The following is a 6,000-nucleotide window of genomic DNA, read 5'->3' as shown; positions in this document are numbered from 1 at the left end:
AACGCCGACTGTAACAAGTGAATTTCTCCTTTGTGAGATCAATAAAGGTTTATCTTATCTTATCTTATCTTAGTATAGTGATCTCTGGAGTGATGTCATCAGTGAGAAATGTGTGCTCAAGTTTGAAAGACTTTATTTAAAACACAAACAGACAGACTGAGACTATTGTGTCAAATCGCATTTTGTTGAGAAATGTTTTTGCTTTTAAGTTTGAGATTGAAACATTATACTATGGGATGATCTACTGAAATGATCCTTTGATGATGTTGCAATGGGATTTTCATTTCTTATGTTTGTTTCTCAACATGAGCTCTATAGTTTGTTTAACCCCTTAAGTGGATATTGTGGCCAGTGTATGGGTTTTGTTGTTGTAAGTTCCACTTTGACAACATGTTTTGTTTGTCCCACATCGTTAGGATGTTTCATCCATACACTGTCTGGTACTCGTGCGAGGTATATCTCTGTGTCTGGATGGTCTTCGAAGGTTCGATGTCTTGTTTGTTTGGAAGCTCTTGTGACGTCTCGAGATCCTTGGGATACGATTACTTTGAATATTTGATGCTGTGGGTTATAGAAGACTCCATCTGTTTCAGTGGCTTCGTATTGTAGAGTAGAGGCAAGCTTAACCATTGGGCCGAGTTGTTTCTGTGTGTGATGCTTAGATATCGCAAGTGACACATGTGGAGCACTTTCTTCATTTTCCATGTAATATGGTCTCAGTTCTTCTGGCAAAGCGACTGTAAGTGCCATTCCTTGGGGGCCCAGATACAAGTTGGTATATGTCACTTGGAATGTTTGGCCTTCTACATTTTGCCACAATTCGTCATATGTGTCATCTTCAAGCGTGACATAGTTCAGGGTCACATGTAATGGATCGAAGGGTTCTCTCAATGGATATAATGACTTTGCCCATTTCTTGTATGTTTGCCATATTTTTGATGCATCATTCCCTTTCTCTGGATCTGTGAGAACTTCAGCCCAATATATTGTCGTTTGGGCTTTAAGGTCTTGTACGACGTCTGGGGAGAGATACAACATCTTCATCATGCTTTTCTCTTGCATGCTTCGCATCATCATGATTGTCTCTTGTTTGTTGAGTATCTTATGACCTTCTGGGCAAAACATCAGAGATAAGGATAGTTTACACATCAGATCTCTTTCACAAATGGATACGTCACATTCAGGTAAGTACAAGAATCCATGTTCCACGGTTTGATTTTTCAATGTTACTGCCAATGGTTCAGTAAAGGTTTTAGTTTCTGGTCTTCCCACACAGCCTGTTATGGACATTGTTTTTGTTGTTAGTGGAAAGCGTTGTCGAATGCAAGATACTGTTGCTCCTGAATCCACTAAGAACTTGAGCTTCTGTCCATTTATTTTTAAGACCACAATTGGTTCACTTTTCCGTGGCTTAAGCGATTGGTCTGGCTGCGGGCCCCTCTAGTAGCAGTCTCCATATTGATTGAAGCATCCGTAGGTGTCTTTTCCATGTTGATAATCGTTTCCAAGATTCATCACTCTTGGGTTGGGCATTGCTTGCACATTAGGGTTCTGCATCGTTTGCGGTTGTGTATACATTTGTTGTTGATTGTATTGTTGGATATACCCTTGTGCTTGTCCTTGGGGTACCGAATGACATTCTTTGCTCCAATGTCCTGGTTTTCCACATGCATAGCATAGACCGGGCTGTGAATTGTTAAATCTTCCTCTTCCAAAGCTGCCTCGCCCTCTTCCTCTTCTTCCTCTTCCTCGAGTATTAACAAATGGGGCGGTGTTATAGATTACCACAGGTGCAGCTGGGTTTGGCTGGTCTTGCTGTACAGTCTGTGTACCAGGTGTCCCTTGTGCTTGTTGTGGTTGCATCACCATCTTGATGGCAGTTGTTAATTGCTCAGTTGTTATTGACACATTTCCTTCAGTGGGATCTTGTTTGACTGTCATAACATTAGACGTCTTTTCTTTCTTCTTGTCTTTAGACTGTGTTTGTAATTTTTGCAATTGTAGCTTTATTGTCGCTAACTCAAGTTCTTTCTTCTTAGAGTCAGTTTCTTTGTTGTTGTTCAACCACTTAGTGACGTTGTGGTCGCAATGTGCATCAAATTCTTCTTCAGTCTTAGTATATAAGCCCATTACATCACTCAGGGCGTCCTGTACTGTTTTCGGCATCCCTTTGACCAAGGTAGAATAGAACATGACTGTTATGCCAGTGCCTGGTTGAATTGGCTCTCCTGTTGCATCATGATACAGGGCTTTAGCACGTTGTTTGTAGCTGTAGTAATCTTCATCATCCTTCATCCGCAGTGACATAAGTTCATCAGTCATGATGCACGGGAATCTTGTTTTAAATTCTTCTTCTAGTGCGTTTCGAAACATGTGCATGGAAACAGTTTTCTGCAAGTGTATGCGCACTTTGATTTCCACTGCACGTTTGATGTTTTCCGCCACTGTTTCATCTGCAGCTTTAGTCAGGGCAGCTTGTATGTCACCCCAGCACAGTCTATCTCCAGCGGTGTGTTTCAGAAGTGCTCTCATCCATGGGACTCCGCCCTTTGTTAGTTTTGGCAACACCAGCATTAAGGCGCTCCAATCTTTGAGTGTAAATGGTTGGTACAGCACTTGTCGATTGTCTGTTGTTCTTAATGGATAGACTGTAGCAGAGCATGTTGGTTGTGGTTCTGCTTTTGCATCTGGCATAGGATCTATAATGCCATTAATAAACGCTTCATTGTATTCTTCCGTATCCACGATTCCAGAGACGTTTCCAGCGACGGAAAAGGGTTCTTCATGCCGTAAATTGTTGATATGTGGATTTTCTCTTGTTTGGTCAACACTCTTGCTTCTGGGTCGTCTTTCGCTGACGATTGTGTCCAGTTCTTTCAGTTGTCTGTCAGTGTCTAATATGCTGGTCAATGCTGACACTTGATTTTGTACTGAATTCACTTGTTTTTCAAGCTGGACCAGGTCAGGAGTATATTGTATTGGCGCCAATGACAGAGCTCCTGCTGTTATGTTGTGTGTCATTAAAGGTGCCGGGGGAGTCATGAAGTGCATTGGTCCACTGTCAGTGGCTGCTTCCTTGCTATGGAGGGACGGGTACAGACGTGGTATAGGTGCTGAGTGGGGAGCACGACAAGGAGGCGGTTTGGCCATGAGTGGTGTCTTCTTGAGTAGTTTGCCATCATGTGCGGTGAGACTTTGAGTGGATGATGGGCAATACAAGGCAGCTCATCTTCTTGTCGTGGGGTTAGTCCACGTTGTTTTCTTTTAGTTTCCACTTCAATTTCCTCATCTTCTTCTGATGCATCATCATCATATTCATATCTCGTTGGAGAGGTTGGCCGTGTTGGAGGTTGTTTTGAGCGTGTGTTGTATCTGTGTCCCTTGTCTCCTCCTAATGTGTAAATGGTTGTTGAGGGTGTCTTCTCAATCTCTTTCGGGAGAGGCTCTGTTTTAAATGTGACTTTCTTATCTTCATCCGTCGGTTTCATTACAAGGATTGATGACAGTTCTCTTAGTTCTTGACTTTCCAGCATTTCCTTCACCCATTGTTTCATCTTCTGAGCTTGGGCTTGTTTCTTCTCATGGTCTTTGATTTTTAGTTCATTCAGTCTCTTTCCCCGGAGAGTTCGGATGGGGTGAGTCTTGTAGAATAGAACTTTTCCTTTGTGGTATTGCATGATGCTTCTCCATTGGTCTTCTGTTGGTGCAATCGCATTCTTTCCCCCGTGGATCAAGCCTTTTTTGGCGTATTTTTTCAGTAGATCTTGTATAATAGAGCGATTGACTTTGGCCTTCTTAGGATCGGGTTCATTTTGCAGAATTTTATTGTTCCAAAATTCTATCAATTGGTTTAGTGTGGTGAATTGGGACATTTTTTATATTAATGTTTATTTTTACTGCATACGGAAGTCTTAATCGAGTTAGGTTTTTGTCATATTTTATTTTATTTATTTGTCTATGTATTTTGTTTTATTTAATATATTTTATTTGTATTTTTATTAGTATAGATTAGTCAGTCAATCGATCAATCGATCAATCACTCAATCAATCCAATCAATCAATCAATCCAATCAATCAACCAATCAGTCAATCAATCAACCAATCAGTCAATCAATCAACCAATCAGTCAATCAATTAACCAATCAATCCAATCCAATCCAATCCAATCCAATCCAATCCAATCCAATCCAATCCAATCCAATCCAATCCAATCCAATCAAATCAATCCTCAATCCTCAATCCTCAATCCTTAATCCTTAATTCTTAAATGGATTACTAAAAATGGAGAGCTAATTATTTTGGATCTTTTTTTTGTGTGTGTGTGTTTGTTATTGCTAATTTTTTTACCTCAAGAATATTTGAATATTCATGGTTTAGTTGTCCTGGTGTTTTAGTCTCGCCTCTTCTTCACTACTCTCTTCCTATCTTGTCCCCTCCGTTTTATCTAAAAAAGAAACAGAAAATCACACAGTTTTGCTTAACATTATTATAAAACATTTATGATCAGAAACCATTGTTTTTATAATAATATTTTTTTGTATTATTGCTATTATTATCATTATTATTATTATTAAACAGAATAAAGTATTTCTGTTTATGTCATGCCATACTTTACCTCATTTTATTTATCAGCTAAGTGCAAAAAGTTAAGTTTGATTACTCTAAAACCCCAACATATACATACACGTCACCACTGTCAATGCACGTCACACAAGGGCCGAGTCTACAATGCAGATCCCGCCCATATGACCCTTTTAGGAACATGCTTCGTCAGAGTGGGGGAGGAGCAGTCTGTAAGTCCGCCCTGATTCTCCCCACGAGAATGGTTACTATGGGAGACGGGAAACTGTGCCTTAATATGCTTTTACAAAATACATGAGAATGGGGGAGGCTACTCTTTTGATTTATATTCTATTTTAATATCTTTAGTTTATGCAATTATGTGGGTCACAACAGCAAAGGGCAAGCCACCCAAAACCACTGCAATACACTTCGCACCAACGGTCATAGCTCCAAACATGCAACAGGCAAGCACCGCACACCACCGCCCCAAAAACATAGCCACGCCACACCGCACGAGCCGCCACAGCTTAAAGGCAACCCAAGCAGCGCAACCCAGACACGCCTCCGAAGCAGCAGCACGCCACACGGATCCACCACAAATTCAAAGCCACAACCGTCAATACAAAATGCACCTCAAGCAACTCACCCAACACTGCTCCCCTCCACACAACCACGCTTATATACGTATGTTGTTATTTGGATTACTCAAGCCATGTATCCAGATTGGATACATAGATCGAATCTATCGTCTGGGTTCTTTTCTTGATTATCAACTTCATCCTTGTTATCAGGCAGAAGTTCAAAGGTCAGGGCATTCAACAACATGGCTCTTGTCACACCGCTTTGAACATTTTTCATGTAAATCGGTACACACATGCCCAACACTGTAACCAAAATCAATGTACCTCCAAAAGCCACAATAACAGCAATTAACAGAGCATGTATCTTTACCTTGAGTCCCCGCATCAGTTCTAGATCACTATACTGTTCTGAATAATTTAATTGATGTGTGAAATATTAATTATTTTGGATGACAGAAGTGCGTCAATACAACCTTGAACAATTTGTGTTACAGTTTGATTTTGCGCATTTTTTACTGTTGTGCTGGTGGTTAACTCAGGCTCCATGATGACAGATACAGTCATATATGTGTCCACAGGTTGTGTTACACTGGGGTTTACGTTATCAGGTATTGATTCTATCATTTGAGTCGCGGCCTGGGTTACGGTCATGTCTGTAGTAACGTCCTTATAAGGAGGTAATATTTTAGGTATAAATATGTCATCCATGGACTCCTCATTAGGTTCTGTTATTTCATTACCATAAGGATGAGTCCCACACATACAATAGATTTTGGCCCGTAGGGGGCGTCGCGGCCAAGTACAAACCACAGTAACCTCCACGCCCTTTGTAGTTGGGGTGATTAAGGGATGAATA

This window comes from Gobius niger, assembly GCF_951799975.1.
Source record: "Gobius niger genome assembly, chromosome: 18".
In the NCBI taxonomy this organism is placed as follows: domain Eukaryota; kingdom Metazoa; phylum Chordata; class Actinopteri; order Gobiiformes; family Gobiidae; genus Gobius; species Gobius niger.
Note: the sequence above shows the minus strand (reverse complement) of the source record.